The sequence below is a fragment of the Podarcis melisellensis genome, assembly GCF_964234715.1.
Source record: "Podarcis melisellensis genome assembly, chromosome: 15".
Lineage (NCBI taxonomy): Eukaryota > Metazoa > Chordata > Lepidosauria > Squamata > Lacertidae > Podarcis > Podarcis melisellensis.
This window is the reverse complement of record NC_138532.1, coordinates 30,886,148-30,910,051: the sequence shown is the minus strand read 5'-3', so window position 1 is coordinate 30,910,051 and position 23,904 is coordinate 30,886,148.

The following is a 23,904-nucleotide window of genomic DNA, read 5'->3' as shown; positions in this document are numbered from 1 at the left end:
TTTATTCATTTTTCATACTGTAAATGACTATAAAAGGGGGGAAATGAATTTGGGGAGAGGGGTGGCAAATGAGCAGATCAACCGAAATCAATTTCAATTTGTTTTCAATTATTTTGCAGGGCAGGTATTGCTTTGCATTACATCTTTTCGGCATGCATTGTCGAAAGCACGCCTACCTGGTTCATAGGAAGGTTATGTGGTGGGGGCGAGGCGGAGGGGCAGGGAGGAAGAACAGAACACCGGGAAGATTTAATTTCATTGTAGTGGACCGGAACCCCTCTCCCATCATCCCCAACAGGCAGCCAGTGCCAAAGGCTCCATCTTCGCAAGTTGATTGAAGGGGCCCGTTGCAAGCGTGATGTCACGAGGAGCCAGGAGGCAGAGCCGAATGCCCTCTGAACGTTGAGGGGATCCGGCCTCCTCAACAAAACAAAACATGGGGAGTGTTGGCGTGTATGGCCAGTGCTCAGAGATGAAGGGAGCTGGAGCCCAGCAACATCTGGGCAGTGCCACGTACGTCCCTCCACCCAGGTGTGGGAGTTGGGTGACTTGGAGGTGACTAAGAGGTGATATGAGGCAAGAGACCATCTTGGCTTGGAGGACTGGCTCCCTGGCTTGTGGGCCTTTTCCGCTTGACTTGTGAGGATAGTGCCCTGACTGACTGGCCGACTCCAGCTACAAAAACTGAGGCTGCTGGACAGTCTCTTGGGCTGGGGCAGTGCTGGATTTACGTATAAGCTAAACAAGCTATAGCATAGCAGGCATGGCCAAACTTGACCCTCCAGCTGTTTGGGACCACAACTCCCATCATCCCTAGCTAACAGGACCAGTGGTCAGGGATGATGGGAATTGTAGTCCCAAAACAGCTGGAGGGTCAAGTTTGGCTATGCCTGGCTTAGGGTCCCACTCTCTTGGGGGCCCCAAAAAAATTAAAGGGAAAAAAACCTGGATGTGCATTTCCAAAATATAAGATAAAAAAACAAATAAAATAAAACCTACATACAGCAACAGTGTTTTGTGTTGTGTAGGCCCCTATAATATAAGTAATGGGCCCTGCATGCTAGCCTGCTCCCTAAAATATCACTGGTTAGATACCTATTAGGTCCATAAATTACCATATAGCATATATTCAACACAAAAAACCATGACAATTTGTTGTTGACAAAGGGAAGCTGGACATATAAAGGGCCCCATTACCTTCAGTAGCTTAGGGCCTCATCAAACCTAAATCCAGCCCTGGGCTGGAATATTGTTTAGGGGGATTTGATGGAAGGGAGTTGTTGCTGTTATTGATATTATTATTTTTTATCTTCATTTTTGATCCTATGATTTATGTGGAAATTGAGCCATTCGGTTGTGTATTTTTTGATGTTTTATTTACTGTTTATGTCATAATTATGTATTTTTTCTGTACTGTAAGCGCTTTGAACTTGGTTTGAACTATGGAAAAGCGGCATACAAATAAAATTATGTTTATGATAGCCTCAAATTCCTTATGGGCTGTCACATGGAAGATGGAGCAAGCTCGTTTTCTGGTGCTCTGGTGGGTAGGACCTGAACCAATGATTTCAAATGACAAGAAAAACATCCGTGACAGATGGCCATCCAGCCTCTGCTTATAAACTTCCAAGGAAGAAGAGTCCCCAGTCTCCTGAGGAAGTTGATTCCACTGTTGAACAGCTCTTTCTGTCAGAAAGGTCTTTATGATGTTTAGTCGGAATCACCTTTCTTGTAACTTGAATCCATTGGTTTGAGTCCTTCCCTGCGGAGCAGGAGAAAATAAGGTTGCTCCATCTTCCGGGAGATAGCCCTTTAGATATTTGAAGATGGATATCGTATCTTCTCTCAACTCCCAACTCACCCATCCATTCCTCCTAAGACTTGGTTTCCAGATCCTTGATCATCTTGGTCACCCTCCTCTGCACATGTTCCAGCTTGTCAATGTCATTCTTTAATTGTAGCACCTAGAACTGATCAAAGTACTCCAGGTGTGGTCTGGCCAAGACAGAGTCCGTATAGTTAAAGCTATGGTTTTCCCAGTAGTGATGTATGGAAGTGAGAGCTGGACCATAAATAAGACTGATCGTCGAAGAATTGATGCTTTTGAATTATGGTGCTGGAGGAGACTCTTGAGAGTCCCATGGACTGCAAGAAGATCAAACCTCTCCATTCTTAAGGAAATCAGCCCTGAGTGCTCACTGGAAGGACAGATTGTGAAGCTGAGGCTCTAATACTTTGGCCACCTCATGAGAAGAGAAGACTCCCTGGAAAAGACCCTGATGTTGGGAAAGATGGAGGGCACAAGGAGAAGGGGACGATAGAGGACGAGATGGTTGGACAGTGTTCTCGAAGGTACCAGCATGAGTTTGACCAAACTGCGGGAGGCAGTGGAAGACAGGAGTGCCTGGCGTGCTCTGGTCCATGGGGTCACGAAGAGTTGGGCACGCCTAAACGACTAAACAACAACAACAAAATAACTTCCCTTGATTGGGACACTGTAGTTTTGTTGATGCAGCCTAGAATAGCATAAGCTTCTTCTTCTTTTGCTGCTTCATCACACTATTGACTCAAGCTAAGCCTGTGGTCCACTAAGACCCTTAGATCATTTTCACATGTACTACTGGTAAACCAGGTGACTCCCATCTTCTAGCTGTGCGGCTGGTCTTTCCTGCCTAAGTGTAGAACCTTACCTTTGAAATTGGACCCAATCTGTTCCAAATCCCAATAGTTGGGAATCAAGGGAATTTTGAAAAGGAGAAATCTGGAAGCTTCCCTGACCCCACTGCAACATTCCAGATGCTAGGAAATAGAGAATTTCCTGCTGGGACCATCACCCCCTTCATTTCCATGGCCCCCTCTCTCGCCATTTGCGAAGCTTAAAGGAAGGGCAGCTGCACTTAACAAGACTTCATTGGCCCACAATGCTGTAATGAGCCCATCTGAGCTTTGGCACTTCGATAATAGCTTCAGGGCACCACATTCCAGATGTACGTTCCCTCCAAGCAGCAGTTTAATGATTTATTAAGCCACAGTTTATCAAACCCATCCCCAAACTCAGAGCATTACATATTGTAATTGAGAGCTGAGTTAAAAAGAGCAGGGAGGTAGGTTCTTTTCTTTTGTGTGTGTTTTCTTTGGGGGAGGGGCCAACTACGATGCACCTAAATCTTATGTTTTTGCTGCTCTGCAATTTCAAGAACTCTCAGCACCCTTAACTAAAAACAGCTCCCAGAATTCCTGGGGGTGGGGTGGAGGGAGCCATGACTGTTTAAAAGGGATGTGGGTGGCACTGTGGTCTAAACCACTGAGCCTCTTGGGCTAGCCAATCAGAAGGTCGGTGGTTCAGATCCCCACGACAGAGTGAGCTCTGCCCCAGCTCCTGCCAACCTAGCAGTTCGAAAGCACACCAGTGCAAGTAGATCAATAGGTACCGCTGCAGCAGGAAGGTAAACGGTGTTTCCGTACGTTCTGGTTTCCATCACGGTGTTCTGATGTGCCAGAAGCGGTTTAGTCATGCTGGCCACATGACCTGGAAAGCTGTCTGTGGAAAAACGCCGGCTTCCTCGGCCTGAAAGTGAGATGAGCGCCGCAACCTCATAGTCACCTTTAACTGGACTTAACCGTCCAGGGGTCCTTTACCTTTTTTCCTTTTTTACCTTTAAAAGGGTAGCATAGTGCTTGAAATGAATGGTGGATGTTGATTGCTTAAACACCAGATAGGGTGGCTTATTTTATTATGTATATGTATGTTGTTGTTATATATTTGACATAATTTAAATATAGATGATAGATAGACAGACAGACAGAAATGTAGAATGTGAATACGAGCCTAACACAGGTCCTGGAAGGTAGCTGAATTCTCCAAATGACTTGAAACTCAATAAATTTTGCAATATCCCATAGGTTGGGAGGCAAGGACTTAGCATTCACTTGGAAGCCTTTCCCTTCCAGGCTGGGAGGCATGGGGGAACTTTGTCATGCTTCTGTTAATTTTGTCAAGAGGCTCCTAATGGGCTATTTCCCTGTTCAATGAATTGTTCTTGGGTTGCGTTTCCACCCTTAATTCCTTGACATTGAGCACTCGGTGTGAATCTTAAACGGAGAAACCTCCAAAACTGGGCCGGCGTGCTCGGAATGAGCTGTTTGCTTTCTTCCAATTGTTGCCATTAATAAAACATTACATTAAATCAAGGCTGGGGGAGGGGGAGGGGATCTATAATTGGGACCATCCATCAAACTTCTAATAGGGAGGCACTCCTGTTCATCAGCCAAATGGAACCATCAAAGTAACTCTGGGGAGGACGGACAGAGGGATGGAGGAGGCTGGCCCACAGGGCATCCTGAGCTGTGATTGGCTGTTGAGCCTTCTATCTAGGGCTCCTGCGGCCATGTGATTATGTTTTGTGGATGATGAGGTCACCAGGATGGGACAGAGGCCAGGTGTATCTTGGAAAGATGACAATCCTGCCGGGAGACTGGGAGCAGGGCTTAATGAGGGAAGGAGAGCCATGAACGAGCAGAGCACATTAATTAATTAATTGCTGAAGAGGACTGAGCATTCGAGGAGTAGATTTGCCATATGTTCCTCACTACATCTCAAGCTTAGTGGAGCTGGCTTCGACATAATGTTTTCCTCCAGAGAGACATCCTGAGGAAATAGGCTTAATTTTTAAAGTGGAAACTGCTGAGGTATGTGGTCTTGCATTTGACATGCTACCCCTCCTGAATCCCAACATAAGAACATAAGAAAATCTTGATGGGTCAGGCTAATGGTCCACCTGACCCAGCATCCTGTTCTCACAGTGGCTGACCAGATGCCCTAAAGCAGCCTTTCTCAACCTGCGGGTCCCCAGATATTGTTGAAGTACAACTACTATCACCCCAAGCTAGCAAAGCCAGAGCTCAGGGATGATGGGAGTTGTAGTCCAACAACATCTGGGGACCCACAGGTTGAGAACCACTGCCTTAAAGGGAGACCCTCTAGCAGGCCCCAAACCCAAGAACTGCCTTCCAGCACTCTCCAGAAACTGCAGACCCTCCAAATGTCCCTATTTTCCAGGTACAGAAGCCTCCCCAGTTCCTGATTTGATCCCAGAATGTCCCGCTTTTCCTTAGGACATCCCTATTTTCACTGGATAAATGCTGGAGGGTATGGAGTTATGTGACTCCTGAGCTAAGGAGATGGGTAACTATACAGTTGTACCTTGGATCCCAAACGCCTTGGTACTCAGGCGTTTTGGCTCCTGAACACTGCATATCCAGAAGTGAGTATTCCGGTTTGCAAACGTTCTTGGGAACCTGAATGTCTGATGGGGCTTCCACGGCTTCTGATTGGCTGCAGGAGCTTCCTGTAGCCAATCAGAAGCCGCACTTTGGTTTACGAACCTTTTGGAACGGATTCCGTTTGACTTCCAAGGTACAATTGTACAACCTTTAGAAGACTTCTGAAGGCAGCCCTCTATAGGGCTATAGCCATCTATGTCTAATGATTTATTATGGTTTTTTTTAATGTTGGAAGCTGCATAGAATGCCTGGGGCAATACAATCAGATGAGCAGGGTATAAATGATGCTGCTGCTGCTGATGTTATTGTTGAATAGTATGTCCCTATTTTCATCGGAGAAATGTTGGAGGGTACGCAACTAGTATTCAGAAGCATTGCTGCCTCAGACTGCGACAGAAGTTGTCCAATGAATTTGTCCAATCCTTTTCGAAAGCCCCCCACGCTGGTGGTCATTGCAGCATCCTGTGGGAGGGAGTTCCATAGTTTAACTCTGCACTGCATGAATAACTTCCTTTTATCTGTCCTGAACCTCCCAACATCCAGCTTCAGTTCCTGATGTTTGTGGGGGCTTGGGGTCACTTGGGAACAGACATGGGGTGGGCATTCTCCGCATTTGAGAAGCCGGGATTCCTGGTGTTTGGAAGCATTGCAGAGAGAAAGGAATCACAACGTGGGCAGGGGATGTCCACACATGTTTGTATTCTATTTGGAGGTGTCTGGGATCACGAGTTGTCAAAAACCCATTTCTATTTCCGCAGTGGGGTCCCACCACAAAATGAATGGGGGGGAATAAACACATGCATCCCACTAGTTCTCTCCATTCCACCAGGTTTCTGTTGCGGCAACTATGTCAATGTTATCCTCTGGACTCAGCTATACAGCTGCAAATAAAATGTTTTAAGTGTGTTGCAAAGTGCATTTTACACTAGATGGCGATGGTGAGCTATGGCAAATTCAATATGTTTTTCAAAACGTTTTTTAAAAAGCATTTCCACAATGTTTTTTTATATGTGTCTAGATTCCACCTAAGACCAGGAGCATTTGGTGGTAGCGATAGCTCAGTTGTTTGAGCATCTGGTTTTCATGCAGAAGGTCCCAGGTTCAGTCCCCAGTATCTCCAGGCAGGGTGGGGAAGACTTCCTACCTAGAAACCTGGGGAGCTGCTGCCAGTCAGTGTAGGCAATACTGAGCAAGGTGAGCCAGTGGCTTGACTGAGTGTAATGAAGGGGTTTAGCTCAGTGGTAGGGCATCTGCTTTGAATGAAGAAGGTTGCAGGTTCACTCTCCGGCATTTGCAAGCAGGGCTGGGAAAGATTCTCTTGTCTGAAGCTCTAAAGAGTCTCTGCTAATCAGTGTAAATACCAAGCTAAATTGACTCCAGGGAGAGATTGTAGTTCAGTGGCAGAGCTTCCTATACACCATACCTGTAAATTATCAGGAGTTCGTCCTACACTCCAGTACGACCCTGGCAGAGACACATGCCCGACTGGCATGTTCTCTCCCTCCTGGTCGGTCGTTTCTTCAGCCTGAACATCACAGCGACCGATGCCAGTAGACATCGGCACACTTAGGGATCTGCAGAGCCTTCGCATCTTGCGTAACAGAACCCCAGCAACTCAGCATTTTGGCTAATCTACTTTATTTACATATAAATACACACGGAGCACTGCAACATGGCTCCCTCTCTCTCTAGCATCAGACAGCAAAAAGAATGAACAAAGGTCAATAGTCCCACTTCACAGAACACAGTAACACAAACATCCTGTCTCCGTCACTTCCCACTCTGTGGAGTCAAAACATATACCGTCATGTGAAAGACAACAATCCCATGACTGCAATCATGGAGCAGGAATTCTAACATAAAGCACCTTCCCCAAAGAATCCTGGGAACCGTGGTTTGTCCCCCAGCAGAACTACCACTCCCAGCACCCATAACAAACTACATTTTGGTGGTTTATTTGCAGGGATGGGAGAAGTGCTTTAACGATACAGAGCCCAGCACACACTGAAAATAGATGGATCCATCCCTCCATCCCTAGCTTGGGCGGTAATCAGCAGCCTCCCATTTCCCATCGAAAGAAGCACTGAACAACAAGCAAAGCAATGAATAATCTCCCATCATGCCAAAGGATAATATTTCATTAAGAATAAAGACGTTTGTATTATTTTGGTATCGTGTCTCTGGCATTAAGGAAAGCAAAGCAAAGGTAATTGGGTGCAGCCATCGCCAGCTGAACATAAATCAACGTCAGAGTAGAAAGAGGCGAAGAGGGTGTGATTGCTCTTCCGAATCTGGGCCTGCCGTCTCCGCGAAACAGAGGCAGGAGTAAATGACAGGGAAGGAACGTTCAACCTTCTTAAAATATGAATCCATCGCTGTGTGATTGCAAGGGAGGGTATTGCCTTAATGATATAAGTAGCTGGTAATAAAAGACTCCCCTCTTCAACATGTCAGCGCATTCACTTAGTTACGTTGCAGGAATCAAAAATGGAAAAAGGCCTATTAATAGCGGATGAGTCGGAAGAATGCTTTGCCGGTGGAGAGGATGGAGGAAAACAGACGCTTCCCATCTCCTCAAAGCTTAGCCCGAGGTGGCCATCTGACAGAGGGGACATCTCAGCATTCAGTTCCATAAATAACATTGGAAACAATCCTACATAGTAACACAGAGAACACAGCCTTGTCCTGAGTCAGATCGTTGGTCCGTCTAGTTCAGTGTTGTCTACACTGACTGGCAGCAGCTCTCCAAGGTTTTAGACATGGAGTCTTTCCCAGCCATGCCCAGAGATGCTGGGGATTGAGCCTGCAAAGCAGATGCCCTACTGGTGACCTATGGCTATCACCCTGTGTCCTGTGTCCAGGGCAGCTGTCTACCAGTTCCACCTGGTACTCAGGCTGAGACCCTATCTGCCCGCAGACTGTCTCTCCAGAGTGGTGCATGATCTGATTATCTCTCGCTTGGACTACTGCAATGCGCTCTATATGGGCTACCTTTGAAGGTGACCCGGAAACTACAACTAATCCAGAATGCGGCAGCTAGACTGGTGACTGGGAGCGGCCACCGAGACCATATAACACCAGCCCTGAAAGACCTACATTGGCTCCCAGTATGTTTCTGAGCACAATTTAAAGTGTTGGTGCTGACCTTTAAAGCCCTAAACAGCTTGGTCAAGTATATCTGAAGGAGCTTCTCCACCCCCATTGTTCTACATGGACACTGAGGTCCAGTGCCGAGTGCCTTCTGGCAGTTCCATCACTGTGAGAAGCCAAATTACAGGGAACCAGGCAGAGGGCCTTCTCGGTAGTGGCACCCACCCTGTGGAACACCCTCCCACCAGATGTTTAAGAGAACAACAACTACCCGACTTTTAGAAGACATCTGAAGACAGCCCTGTTTAGGGAAGCTTTTAATGTTTGATGCATTACTGCATTTTAATATTTTGTTGGAAGCTGCCTAGACTTCCTGGGGAAACCCATCCAGATGGGTGGGGTATAAATATGTTGTTGTTGTTATCACCATCACCAACTGTTCGTAGTCTTAGAGGGCAGCACTGATGTAGTTGCCACCATGTAAACCTGGTGGAATGGAGACAACTGGTGGAGCACAGCTTGTCAACTTGCTTGCCTTCTTCCAGGTGTGCTCCCATGAGCCTATGTCCTTCTTAAAATGTGGCACCCATTGTATGCATCCCAGACTTCTATCAGGATGCACATGTTCAGCCCCACTTTTTCACCCAGAATGCTTACTTACGTCAATTGACTCTACATTCATAAAAAAAGTTGTCTTGCACTGAATTGTCCCATTGACCCATCCTGCTCAGTCTCATAGAATATAAAATTGTAGAGTTGGAAGGGATCCCTGAGGATCATCTAGTCCAACTCCCTGCAATGCAGGAATCTCAACTAAAGCATCCATGACAGATGGCCGCCCAACCTTTGCTTAATAACCTCCAAGGAAGGAGAGTTAACCACCTCTCATGGGAGTCTGTTCCACTCTCAGAAAATTCTTCTGATGTGTAGTCGAAATCTCCTTTCTTGTAATTTGAAGCCATTGGTATGGGTCCTAGCCTTGGGAGCAGGAGTGACTGGAAGAAATTCCTAGGAGTTTATCTCAGTGAAGACCTTCCTTGGAAAATAAGTACAACCCAGGTGGTTAAGGAAGCCCAACAGAGACTCCTCATAGTATGGATTGCGGAAGAATGATGTCAATCAACATTTGATTATCTCCTTCTACCGGTCAACAATAGAAAGTGTCCTTTCATACTGCATCAGGGTGTGGTATGCTGGTTTGACATCAACTGATAGGAAGTGCCAACAGAGGGTGGTGAATACAGCACAAGATATTATGGGCTGTCCTGTGAATCTGCTGGATGAAATAGCAGAAGAACGTTGCCTCAGGAGAGTGAGGAAAATTCTAAGGGTTGATTCACACTCTGGCCAGCACTTTCTTGATCTCCTGCCCTCAGGCAGAAGATATAGAAGCATGATTAGTCGCACCAACAGGGTAAAGAACGGCTTCTATCCGTGGGCTGTTAGGCTGCTGGACGAAAAGATAACAACAGGGCAACTGACTTTTGGGTTTGGTGGGTGTGCATCAGTAAACGAGGGGAATTAAGACTAAGAGAGCTGAGTGGGGGGTGCTCGTGTAATCTCACTGTTTACAAGTTGTACAAGTGACAATAAAGTATTTCAATGTCAATTCAGTTTCAGACAAGGTATTCTCCTAGCCCTAGAGGTGCCACAATGAATTGAACTTGGGCCCTTCAGCATGCAAAGCAGATGCTCTAACCACTGAGCTACAGCCCTTAAAATGCAAGAGCATTTATTTTAAGCAATCTATTTACAAACACACATGAGCAGATGAAGCTGAGTCAAACTATTGGTCTATCTAGCTCAATATTGCGTGTACTGATTGGCAGTGGCTCTCTAATATTTCGGGCAGGAGTCTCTCCCAGGCGCACCTGGAGATGCTGGGGATTGAACCTGGAATCTTCTGGGTCTCTCCACTTCTATGTAGCTGGCAGTTAATTCCTGCTGACTCCTCACCTCAGTTCTGGCTCCCTAACCCTAACAAATGGCCCCTTTCCGCCACCCGAGCACTCCCGTTATCTAAGCTCCTAAGATTAATTACCTGCACTTAATCTCATCAGAGAGCACTTAGAAATGGCCACACAGTAGAAAGGTTTCCGCTGTGTGGATAATTAATGGGAGCCATTTGCTTCCCCCCAAAAGGTGATAATTTTGTCACTCACATGCTCTAGCAGGCAGTCAGCTCGCTCCAAAAATAGGGCAGGTGACAGGATGCGATTTCCAACACAGTCGGGGCTATTGACAGCACCATATAAAAGGTGAGCAGGTCTTTTCAGATGACCCAGAGCTACTCAGCATAGTTATCTAACAAATGCATTTATTTGCTCCATGCATAGTCTTCTGTGCGTGTTTAAAATGAAATAAAAAATGCAAAAAAATATATATTTCTCCTTCTTGATGCTCTCAAGCACCACTCTCTTGGCCTCCTGAAATATTTCCCAGCCCAGGCCAGGACAGTTGATCTCTGTGCTACTGGTGGTGGCAAAAGAGCAGGGTTCCTGTGTGTTTTGTGTGGCCTAGAAACATTGACATGATGGCAGTGGCAAGCCTGTCGCCCCTCATTGGGAATGTCTCACTCATTGGTGACCTGATGCCATCTCCACTCCTCTGGGGTTGAGCTGCTGAGAGGAGGCAGCAGCTGAGACATCTCGTATGTAAGGATAGCTCAGTTGGTTAGAGTGTGGTGCTGATAATTCCAAAGCTGCAGGTTTGATCCCCATATGGGACTGCTGCATATTCCTACATTGCAGGGGGTTAGCCTAGATCAGGGGCCCCCAAATTAAGGCCCACAGGTCAGATAAGGCCCAAGGGACTTGTTTGTCCTGCCTGCGGCACACCCTGCCGCCCGCTGCCGCCGCCCGCTCTTCCCGGTGCTGTGCTGCTGCCCACTTCCGGGTCGGAGGAGCACCAGAAATAGCTTGTGTGCATACACAAGCATTATTTGTGCATGCGCAAGTGTTATTTCCAGTGCACATCCGGGTCGGAGGAGGCCCGTTCACAAGCTATTTCCAGTGCTCCTCCAACCTGGAAATGCATCGGAAATAGCGTGTGCATACACGTATGGGCACACGCTCCCCCGCCCTCCAGCCCTCCGCACGATTGGCACTGGAGACACCAGCCCAAGGCGCAGTAAGTTTGCTGACCCCTGGCCTAGATGATCCCCAGAGTCCCTTCCAGCTCTATACTTATATGATTCTGTAAGAACATAAGAAGATCCTGCAGGATCAGGCCAATGGCCCATCTCATCCAACGTCCTGTCCTCACAGTGGCCAGCCAGATGCCTTTGGGAAACCCACAAGCAGGATTTGAGCATAAGAGCATTCTCCCCTCCTGTGGCTTCCAGCAACTGGTATTCAGAAGCATTGCACTGTATAGTCTTCTCCTCCATGAATTTGACTCATCCTTTCTAGGTTGGTAGCCATCACTGCCTCCTGTGGGAGGGAGTTCCATAGTTTAACTCTGCTCTGTGTGAAGAAGGACTTTCTTTTATCTGTCCTGAATCTTCCCACATTTGCATTATGGGATGTCCATGAGTTCTAATGTTATGAGAGAGGGAGGAAAACATTTCTCAATCCACTTTATCTCTTGAAATTTTAATCTGGCCCCGCTTGTTAAATTATTTGTGACACCTGACCCATGATAGCTTTGGAGTTGAGTGGGGGAATCCATAAAATGCAAGACTCATCTGTCCCGGTTACCTCTTTTCATTGCTGACATGTATGGACAATATTAACGAACAGACACCCCAAATTCCACAGGAAGTCTAACGCCTAACCCTGATTGCTGTTGTCTGTCTGCTGTCAGATGTCAACCATCACTGCCTGTCGGTTGTCAAACATTGTCAAAAGCTGACGGATGCATGCCAGATTCAGATTGTTGCTGAAAAGTCTTCATATGTCAGATCCTGATGCTGAGGGCTACAGATTGGCTAAAATGGCAGATACCAAGAGAATACTGGAAACAGCCACAACTCAGTTGCTGGACGTAAAAAGTCAAAGTGATCAATTATTTCCAACTGTAAGTCTTATTGAGAAGGGGTGAGAGAGCTGGGTATGTTTAGCCTGGAGAAGAAAAGACGGAGAGGTGATATGAGAACTATCTTCAAAGATTTGAAGAGCTGCCACATGGAGGGTGGAACAAGTTTGTTTTCTGCTGCTCCAGATGGGAGATCTGAACCAAGGGATTCAAATTACAAGAAATGAGATTTCTGCTCAAGAGTAGGAATAAAACTATCTTAGGGTCACAGCCGTTCAACTGACTTCCTTGGAAGATGGTGGACTCTCAGTCACTGGAGATTTCTCGACAGAAGTTGGATAGCCACCTGCCAGGGATTCTTCAGTTGCACTTCCTGCAATGCATGCGATTGAACTCGATCATTGAAACAAACTTGGGTCTCCAGCTGTTTTTGGACTACAGTTCCCATCATCCCTGACCACTGGTCCTGCTAGCTTGGAATTGTAGAGTTGGAAGGGACCCTGAGGACCACCTAGTCCAAACCCCTGCAATTCAGGAATATGCAATTGCCTCATACGGGCATTGGACCTGCAACCCTGGCATTAACAGCACCACGCTTTAACCAAACTGAGCTAGCCAATTTTCTAAAGGCTGACTCTCTTACTCTCCTGCCTCTTATGCAGTAGACAAAGCTTATTCCCAGGCTGTGGGTCACCCAGCCCTGAGAAGCTCCTGGTGTTTCAAGCTGAGCTATAGGGATGACGACCCAATGAATAAAACATGTTCCTGAGAACCTCAATTTTCCAGTGACTGAGCCCAAGCCCTCGATAGCCATCTGCCATTCCTCTCTGGTGGCTCCAGCTAACTCCTCCAGAAATGGAGACACTAAGCCACTCAAAAATGCTGGGGTCGGGGGGGGGATGAGGGAGTGGGGAGGAACGGAGAAAAACAGGCTCTCCTAAAAGACATCCCCACAAACCTCCAAGCAAGTATGAGCTTTCTCCTGTGCATTTATCTTTCTCCCAATGGTGGAACTAGCCTTCAAAGTCCTTTTCTCAGAAGCTGTCCCAGCGGCTTAGCAATGCAGAGCACAAAGGGAGAGAAATTGCTTTTGAAGTCTGGGGAGCTCTTTGTGGGTCTGTTTGCAAAAGCTTTTGAAGTGAGCGGCATTTTTAGTGGCAGAGGAAGTGATGGAGCCAGGAGAAAAGGGACCTGGAGATGGAGGTCTGCGATCAAATGTGAGATGGAGAATTCTGGAAGAGGCAGCCTGGAGATGATCTGATCGTTGCTAGTGCTTTTGCCAAAATTTTAAGTAGGCATTGCTTGGCTGAGTTACAAAATGTCTCATTTCCCCCACTAAAATTATTTTTCAGTGTGGATTGTAAACTGGGGTTTACTCCTGCGTTTGATGCAGAAACCGCTTTGGTTGCCCTGCATTATTGTTCTTATTTTTTATTATTAATTTTATTTATATCCCTCCTTTCCTCCCAGGAGCTCAAGGCGACTTACATGGTTCTCCCTCTCTTCATTCAGTCCTCACATCAACCCTGGGAGCGGCAGCTTGGCAGCAGCAGGAGGCCCCATTAGCTAAAGTGGTACCTCAGGTTAAGAACGGTTTCAGGTTAAGAATGGACCTCCAGAACGAATTAAGTTCGTAACCAAAGGTACCACTGTAAAATAAAATCAGGATTAAAGGGTTTTCTCGGGGTAGTGGAGGACGTGTGTGGTGGCACTTGCCCTTCTTCTGAAAGGAAATGTTCTGTGTCGGAGACAGGGACAAAAATGTGCAGTCGAGGAGGGTTAGTTTGGGGAGGAGTGAGAAATGTCCCTGTTTTGGAGATGCAGTGAGACTGAGGGTACGTTCTATCATATGTGGTGGACTTGTAAAAGGGTAAAAGAGTATTGGGAAATAATTTATAACGAATTGGGGGGGAAATGTTTAAAATTACTTTCCCCCCCCAAAAAAACCCCAAGAGTTGGGGATAATTCAGATGGAAATTCCCAGGTGTCAAAAAAGGTTGTTTATGTATGCCACCACTGTGGCCCATGTTTTGTTAGCTCAAAAATGGAAAACGAGCAAGGTCCCAACCAAAGAAGAATGGCAACTTAAACTGATGGAATATGCACGGTTTGCAGACTTAACAAATGGAATAAGAGAACAAGAAGAGTGTACGTTTAAAGAAGATTGGAAGAATGTTTATTGAATATATGGGGGGGGAGGTATACAATGGTACCTCAGGTTAAGTACTTAATTAGTTCTGGAGGTCCCTTCTTAACCTGAAACTGTTCTTAACCTGAAGCACCACTTTAGCTAATGGGGCCTCCCACTGCCGCCGCACCGCCAGAGCATGATTTTTGTTCTCATCCTGAAGCAAAGTTCTTAACCCAAGGTACTATTTCTAGTTTAGTGGAGTCTGTAACCTGAAGCGTATGTAACCTGAAGCGTATGTAACCCAAGGTACCACTGTACTTGAAAACATTGGCAGCATTAAGATGAATTCAACAGTGTAAATAAGTTTTGATGGATGCAGCAATGGAATACTGAATGGCTTAGTTTATATAAAATATGCAGGGATTTATGTTATGGAAAACAAACCATGGAAATAAAAGAGGGGAAATCATTGCTATTTTAAGGTTGCTTAAACGAATATTCTAAAATGTAAAACAGAAAATTTAATAAAAATTATATATAAAAAAGAGAAATGTCCCTATTTTCATCTGAGGAACATTGGAGGGTATGCTTTCTATGTATGGTGTAAATGTGGCACAGATTTCTCCAGAGGTATTGGTGCCCTTAGTTACCCACTCTCGTTTCTGAAGAGTACTGATGCGTTCAAATTTCCCCATTGTTCTTTTCTTCCCATCGCCAAATGTTCTAGCAGAGCAACATATGCTCAGGTTGACACAGCTATCAGTTCCTTTCTATACCCCTCCCCTACTTTCCGTTAACAATAGATGCTTGTGTACATTGATACATGCTGCAGAAAGTGGCGGAGGGGGAAGGCGTGATAAGGAAAGCTATCTGCAGGGAATCATATGCATGAGATTGTACAAAGACTCAAATGAGCTGAAGGAACAGGATGCCTGCTCTGGCAAACAGCGCGTGCCCTAATTACAAAATTGGTTTTAGGAGTTCTCTCGTTGACTCTGAATTCAAGAGCAGTGGATCTCAGGGCAGAGCAAACCCAGAGGGAAATAAAGGAACAGGGTGATGGAAATTCATTCCATCCCTAACAGCACAGCTTAATTAACATGAGGAGGTTTTTTTTTTTAAAAAAAGATGCCTTGCTGGATCAAGCCAAAGGCCCATCTACTCCTGCAATGCTCTCTACATGAAGCTGCCTTTGAAAAGTGTTCAGAAATGCCAACTGGCTCAAAGAATTGCAGCCAGACTGTTGATCAAGAATGCAAACCCTCCGAGAGTCCCGATTTTCCAGGGAGAGTCCCAGTTTCTGATATGATCCTGAAATGTCCTACTCTGCCTTAAAGGTAAAGGTAAAGGGACCCCTAACCATTAGGTCCAGCTGTGGCCGACTCTGGGGTTGTGGCACTCATCTCGCTTTATTGGCCGAGGGAGCAGACATACAGCTTCCAGGTCATGTGGCCAGCAGGACTAAGCCGTTTCTGGCGAACCAGAGCAGCGCGCAGAAACGCCGTTTACCTTCCTGCCGGAGTGGTACCTATTTATCTACTTGCACTTTGACATACTTTCGAACTGCTAGGTTGGCAGGAGCAGGGACCGAGCAACGGGAACTCACCCCATCGCGGGAATTTGAACCACCGACCTTCTGATTGGCAAGTCCTAGGCTCTGTGGTCTAACCTACAACGCCACCCGCGCCCCTTAGAACATCTATATTTTCATTGGAGAAAAGTTGGAGGGTATGGAGTTATGTGACCCCTTAGCCAAGGAGGTATAAATAATAAATTTATTCTTATTCTCATTATTACTGAATGAAAATAGGGACGCCCTCCAACATTTCTCCAATGGAAATAGGAACATCCTAAGGAAAAGCGGGGCATTCTGAGATCAAATCAGAAACTTGGACAGCTTCTGAAAATCTGGGACTGTCTCTGGAAAATAGGGACACGTGTAGAGTTTGTCATGGTGCTTCGAATGTGTGGACTAGCTTAGGGCTTATCCACCCCTTACCTTTTGCCTCATGCTTTCCAGACGCAGGGTCTGAGTCTGAGCACTGTTTCTTTTCCACCCCAGATCATTTCCCACGAAAGCCCACTCTCTAAAGCTGAAGCACAACAAACAGCAATTTGGGTTTTCCATGGACTGCTTTTTGCTCCGATTCAGTGGTGAAGAATGAGGTTTTTGCGGGGAAAGCTCCAGAGGAAAGAAACAAGCAATCTGTCATGGAGCTTTTAAGCACGGACGGTGCCTGGAAAGCCCAAAGGAAAGGTAACTGTGGGTAAACCCTAAGTTCCTTTATCTGCAGTGAAACATGCAGTTATGTTGGTCAGAACTGCAGCCTTTCCAGGTCATTTAAAACATGGGAAGTGTTGTGCCCCTGATCTCACTGGCTGACATAAGGCCCTGGCTGTGACACTTCCTTTTTTAAGCAGCCAATTAAAAACTCCAAAGCTGTAATTTTGTTTGTTTGTTTTTTGGTCATTTGGCTAATATTGAAGGGTTCACCTGCAGAGAAACAGTTAGAAATAGAAAAATGACCCGTGGAAGCACATTTGTTTTTATGATCAACACATTCCCTGTCCAAGAAAATTTTACCTCCTGCCATCTGTCGGGATCTATTTCAGTTTCTTGCTAAAGCTTATTAGGCTTAAAACTAAAAAGGTTTGCCAATACTGGTGGTCTTGCCCGCCTTTTACACTTTCCTTTAAATCCTCCAGATGTTTCGCAATGAGCAGGAACTTCCAAATCCCCATTTAAATTTTATACAAAAAAATGAAATGTCCCTAAAACTACACCCAGGCGGCGGTGCAATTGTTAAGTTTGCTGGACTCTAGGAGACTAGAACCAGGTTGTCCTTTTCCGAACCTTTCTAGTGGTTTCCCCTTAAAAATCTGCCGGGAAACAGGGTGGGTTGGAACTGGGACGGGTCCAGGCAACTCCAGGCCACTTGCCAGTTCTCTGCCTGCCCTACCCAACAAGGTCGTTGTGATGTTAATAACGAGAGAGGTGAGCTCCACATAGGCCACCTTGAGCTCCCCAGAGGAAAGGTGGGATATACATGTAAGAATAAGCAAATCAATGCATTAAAATCCATGAAAACTCTCCTCTGTCAAATGCATGCATATTAGTTAGACTACGGAACTCTCTCCCACAAGAGGCAGTGAGGGCCACCAACCTAGATGACTTTCAAGGAGGGTTGGAGAAAATCATGGAATAGTTGGCTATCAGTGTCTACCAGCCACAGTGGCTGTGCTTTGACTTCACAGTCAGAGGCAGCAATGCCTCTGAAAACCAGTTGCAGGAAACCGCAAGAGGGGAGAGGGCTCATGGGCTCAGATCCTACTTGTGGGTTTCCCATTGGGGCATCTGGCTGTGAAAAAAAGGATGCTGGACTCAGTGGGCCGCTGGCCTGATCCAGCAAACTCTTCTTATGTCCTTATGTTATGACTGCATTAGATTCATGGGATAATAATAATAGTAGTAGTAATAATAATAATAATAATAATAATAATAATAATCATGATGGGTGAGCCTCCCCAGCCACTCTGGGTGGCTTTCAACAAAATATTGAACTACAGTAATGCATCAAACATTAAAAGCTTCCCTAAACATGGGAATGTTGCAGTGGGTGAAGGTGCAAGCTTTTGGAAATCAGCAGATGCCTTGCAATGCAGTCTTTGCTGCCTGCGCATCTTGGAGAGCCCTGGGTGGGTGGGAGCACAATTATTACGGGATCAAAACTTTTCTTTCTCGATAAGTTCCGAGGTAATCGACAATGATGGAGGGAGGAAGCCGTGCCCAGGCGTCCGTGGATGACGGCATCCTCAGCTTGGCCGCCTTCTGCCAGGGAGAGAATGTCAAGCTCCGGTTATCACGTTAGCCTGTTGCCTGTTGTCAGTCAGCTTTGGGGAGGAGAGAATATCTCTCCCCCTTCCAGGCAGATTTCTGACAAGCAGGAGCTAATGGAGGAGTTTTCTGCACACAGGGGTTACGCCAATTTAACAGCATCAATTTGCAGAGTGATTGAGGAGAAACCGGCTCACATTTTCCAATCAGAAGCTTCTGACACAGGAGGAGCCCGGCTTCGCTTCGCTTTCCTCTCTGTCCACTCAGCTCATGTGTATGTCCTTCTCGATATAACAAGGGCTGCAAATTTTAATGGGTTTAATGTAATGCTTAATCGGCTAAAGTCAATGCCATCTTGTTCTGATTGGGCTATCTCTCTCTCTCTCTCTACACACACACACACACACAAATTCACAAATTGTTACTGTCACCCTAGTCTGTAAGCAGCAAGAAACTCCAGAGGTTCCTGCTCTTATCCGGTGTTTGTTTCCTTTGGAATGAATGTCAACAGAGACAATGGTGTCTTTAGAATAAAGGGTTTCATTTGCATATACAGCACAATCACATCTTATGTGCATTAAAAAAAATAATAATAATTATACTTTTCAAGTTTATACATTTCACTAATTTTATACATTTCATTGATTTTACAATCATTTTGACATTGTCAAACTTGACTTCCTTTCCCTCCTTCTTTGTTTAGTCGTTTAGTCGTGTCCGACTCTTCGTGACACCATGGACCAGAGCACGCCAGGCACTTCTGTCTTCCACTGCCTCCCACAGTTTCCCCTCCTTCTGCTGTTCCTTAAATTTATTTTTAATATCTTCTGCAGATCCAAATCAACCTAATTTGCTCATTTGTTCATCTTCTTTAAATATATACTCTTATACTCTTATGTGAAACTGCAGGTTGTTACAGTAATCCTGCCGGTGTTCTTATCTGTTTACAATTTATATGTAAATAGTCCATAAACCATTTCCATTCTTTTATAAAAAGTTTGTTATCTTGATTTCTTATTCTTCCGGTAAGTTTCACCATTTCTGCATATTCCATAAGTTTTTGTATCCATTCTTCCTTTGCTGGGACTTCTGTTTCTTTCCATTTGGGGGCAAGTAACATTCTTGCCACTGTAGTCACATACATGAATAAATTTCTATACAATTTAGGTAGTTCTTTCCCTATAATTCCCAAAACATCTTCTGTGCATCTAATGTTCAGGCAGCCCTGTTCAGGGAAGTTTTTAATATGTAATGCTGTACTGTTTTTAACACTGATTGGGAGCCGCCCAGAGTGGCAGGAGAAACTCAGCCAGATGGGCGGGGTATAAATAATAAATTATTATTATTATTATTATTATTATTATTATTATTATTATTATTATTATTATTATTATTATTATTTTCACGATTTCAACCATACATGGTTGAAGGCAGGCTACTTGAAATTGTGTGTTAAATCCAAGCAAGGTGGAGAGCTTACAGTCTCTTTTTGCACCAGGTCCACTTGGGTTACCTAGTGTGAAAAGTGGCTTCAAGCTCTCCACCTTGCAAGGCCTGTTTTGTGTCAATGTTCAGGGAGGCAAGAGAGGATTTATTGTTTAATAATATCCTTCCTAACTTGCACTAGCAAGTTCTGCAACTTAGCAGAGTTTTAACATTCCCCTTTTAAATGCACAGTGGTTAGCTTGTTGTAAGCTTGTTTGAGCTTCTCAATAAGATATTTCTGGCAATTCCCTTTTCTCCCCCTTATTAAAAGAATAGACAAGACACAATCTTGCGTAAAAAGTATAGAAGTAGTTTACTCACATTCATTCACTTCACAGATGGATCCCTGAAGGCAGACTTTGGTTACAAAAGTATACACACGTGGAATCTATCCCATAAGGAGATAGTTCCTTTGTCCCTTGTTGACTGATAGCCAACAGAGCACCTCTAGCTGAAGAGCTGTTGCTTCTTCGAGGAATGGAGTCGGCGGGGGGGGGGCTTTGTTCCTGGTCCTTTTGTCACCTGAACAGGTAAGGTAATGCCCATCTCTGGTCACATGTAGAGGAAGTTTGTCCCAGCCCAGGAGGAAACAGGAAGTTTTCTACTGGCTGGACCAAACATCCCTCCTCATGTCCACTCTAGGAATGTTGTACTTGACTGCTATGTGTTTCAACATCCCACACATTTGACACATGTAGGCTCTGGGAGTGCTGGGGTCCAACAAGCTTATTTTATCCTCCTCCAGAAGGAACGATCCAAACCAGAGGATTCCAATGGCAAGAAAGAAGATTATGACTAAAGCACAGGAAGAACTTTCTGAAAGCTAAGAGCTGTTTGACAGTGGAACTGGCTACCTCAGAATGTGGTGGACTCTCCTTCACTGGAGGGTTTCCAACAGAGGTTGGATGGCCCCATCTGTCTTGGATTCTTCATCCATGCTTCCTGCATTGCAACGAGGTGGACTAGGTCACCCTTGGGATCCCTTCTGACTCTACACTTCTATGATTCTATGAGTCTAGGTCTACTCTGTGTGTGAAAGAAGGAACAGGAAGCCACCCAGACCCTCTCTGCTCATACACACGGGTTACACACCATCCTGCCCCCCTGGTCACATTCTTGATGCAAAGAAGCTATTAGTACTAGGACATTTGTTCCTTCTCCCTCTGTTTTTTCCTTTTATTTATTACCCATCGGCTATTGCAATTATACATCCATAACAGGCATTTAATATGCTGCCTAACTAATCTGGAAAGGGCTGTGCTGCAAATTCTAACATAAATTAAGCAGTCCCATAAATCACCCCCTACATAGCTTTGATGCAGTGCATGAAGGCTCTCAAAAGTTCTCTCTCTCTCAGTGGCAAACATTTCCTTTGCAGCCTCTGAGAAGATCCTGCTCAGCAGTCACACAGAGGGTGAGCAGGGACAGAAGCAAAAAGAGGGTCACTTCAGCTGAGGTTTTCCCTCTTAGAAACCTTGGTGCTTTGGGAACAGCTTACCTGTAGGGTTGCTTTGTCCCTTATATCCCATATTGGACTTCTCAAATACAGATAGAAGAGAGACCTGCTGGATCAGGCCAATGGGTCAAGCCAGCATCCTGTTCTCACAGGTGCCAACCAGATGCACCAAGGTGAAACCCCCAAGCCCAAGAGCATTCTCCCCTCTTGTGGTTTCCAGCAACTGGCATTCAGAAGCATTAATAACTCTGGTCAAGGAAACAGAGCATGGCAGTAAGGACTAACAGCCATTAAAAGCCTTATTCTCCATGCATTTTTCCAGAGTTGGGGGTTGGGGGGAGGCCAGGCCATCCAAGTTGTTTGCCATCACTGCCTCCTGAGGGTGCGAGTTCCATAATTTCAACTATCGCTGCATAAAGGCTCACTTTCTTCTGCCTGTCCCTAATTTTCCAACATCCAGCTTCATTGAATGCTCATGAATTCTAGTCTCACGAGAGAGGAAAAACTTGTCTCTATCTGCTTTCTCCATGCCATGCATAATTTTTATAAAATTCTATCATGTCACCTCTTAACTCGCCTTTTCTCTAATCTAAAAAGCCCCAAACGTGGCACCCTTTCCTCCAATTCACCACCTGGAATCTCCAGGAGTTTCTCCTCCTGAAAGACAAATGGTTGCAATTTTCCCAGCAGCCTCTGGGCCACAGAGAGGGAGGCAAAATTGTTAGTGAGAGAATGGGCAGCTGCTCCCATCTCTCTCTCTCTCTCTCTCTCTCTCTCTCTCTCTCTCTCTCTCTCTCTCTCTCTCTCTCCACAATAAAAAACTAATGTGACTGTAGATCATAGTGGCATTATGCAAAGTACCGTTTGCATAATCATTATGCAAATCAGGGCAGATAACCAGCTTAAGCCAGACTCAAGTTGCTTTTTCAAGTGCTTCTGTCTCTCCAAGGCAGTGCAGGATCCTTGCAGAACAATTGCTCCCAAAAAGGCTCATTAACCCACACACCCATCTGCTTGCACCTTGAGCTCGTCTTTCAGAGTTCCTCCTTGGGGGGAAGTTTGCACATAAGGCTGAGTGAAAGTGCCTCTCCTCAGATCCCCTTGGCAGAGATAGCATCTCTACAACCATCTCTTTCTTCCTGGCTGCATTGCCCCACCCCCAATCCCAAAAGTTAGGCCTCAATCACATCACACACTCCAAGCACTAGGGTACCACTCTAAACCGCCAAGGCTTCTCCCAAAGAATTCTGGGGTTCATTGAGGATGCTGAAAGCTGTTAAGAGAACCCTTGTTCCCATCCCAGATCTACAATTCCCAAAGCTCCCTGTGAAGAGGGATTGACTGTTAAACCACTACACTAGAGGTGGGAATCCCAGAAACCCAGATCAGGGCTGAACATCTTAGAGAAAGAAAGAAGGTGGTCAAGGGCAATGGAGGGGTGATGCCATAGAACCACATAGCTAAGGGGGACCGAGTTCCAGAGAGCTAAGATCATAAGAAGCGTCTGCTGGATCAGACCAATGGCCCATTTAGTCCAGCATCCTGGAATAAACGGTAGGGACCATATATCCAAGCACTTCTTCTTAAGAACATAAGACGAGCCTCCTGGATCAGGCCTCTGGCCCATTTAGTCCATCATCCTGTTCTCACAGTGGCCAACCAGATGCCTGTGGGAAACCTGCAAACAGGATCTGAGCACAAGAGCCCTCTCCCCTCCTGTGGTTTCCAGCGACTGGCATTCAGGAGCATTACTGCTTCCAACTGTGGAAGCAGAGTGTAGTGATTGTGGCTGGTAGCCATTGAGAACCAAGTGTCTCCATGCATTGCAGTTTTTGGAGGGCTTGTTTATCTTTTGCAGGTGCATAGTGATGACCACAAGCCCTGGTCTACCTTGGCTGGCAGTGGCTCTCCAAGGTTTAATGTTGCTGGAGATCCTCTTTTGATGAATCGAACCCAGCCAGGGGGCATCTGTTCAACCAATGAGCTGCCGCATCTCTTCATTTCATTTCTGAATCGCATCGCATAAAGCATCCCAAAGCCATTTAGCAATAAGAAACATACAGAAAAACAATTCGGAGTCCAACACAGAGTCTAAGTAAAAGACCCTTGTGTCTTGTACGAAAGTGCATTTCAAGTGTCCAAATGCTTGGCAATTCTGTCTTTAATAGTGATTCCCACTATTTCTGAAAGGCACCTCTAAGACAGGAGAAGCTCACTGCACAGAATTGTGTACGGATTTTCATATAGAGTTTGTTTTTCGCAAGGGAAGCAAAAGAGGGGGGAAGGATTGGTATGAGACGGGAGGGAGTGAGAAATAGAGAGAAGCTGAAATTTACCGTTTTTTGTCCTTCTCTAATGCCAGGTGTATTTTGGAGGGAAGAAAATGGAAGCATCATTCCCTTTTCCACATATCCACAATTCAAGATAGACTTGTACCTTCCCCCTCCTACTGAGTGTCTTTTACTCACCTTTCAGAACGGAGTTGAAATATCTGGCATTAAAAGAAAATGATGCCTCATTATCTCCTCCTGACCTGGTTTATATTCAACAACAAAAAATGTGCATTTTAATTGATTGAGTTTTTGATCGTGCAAAAACCATGATGAAAAATGAACCGGCCCACTCCTGCAATAAATATTTTTTCTCTGG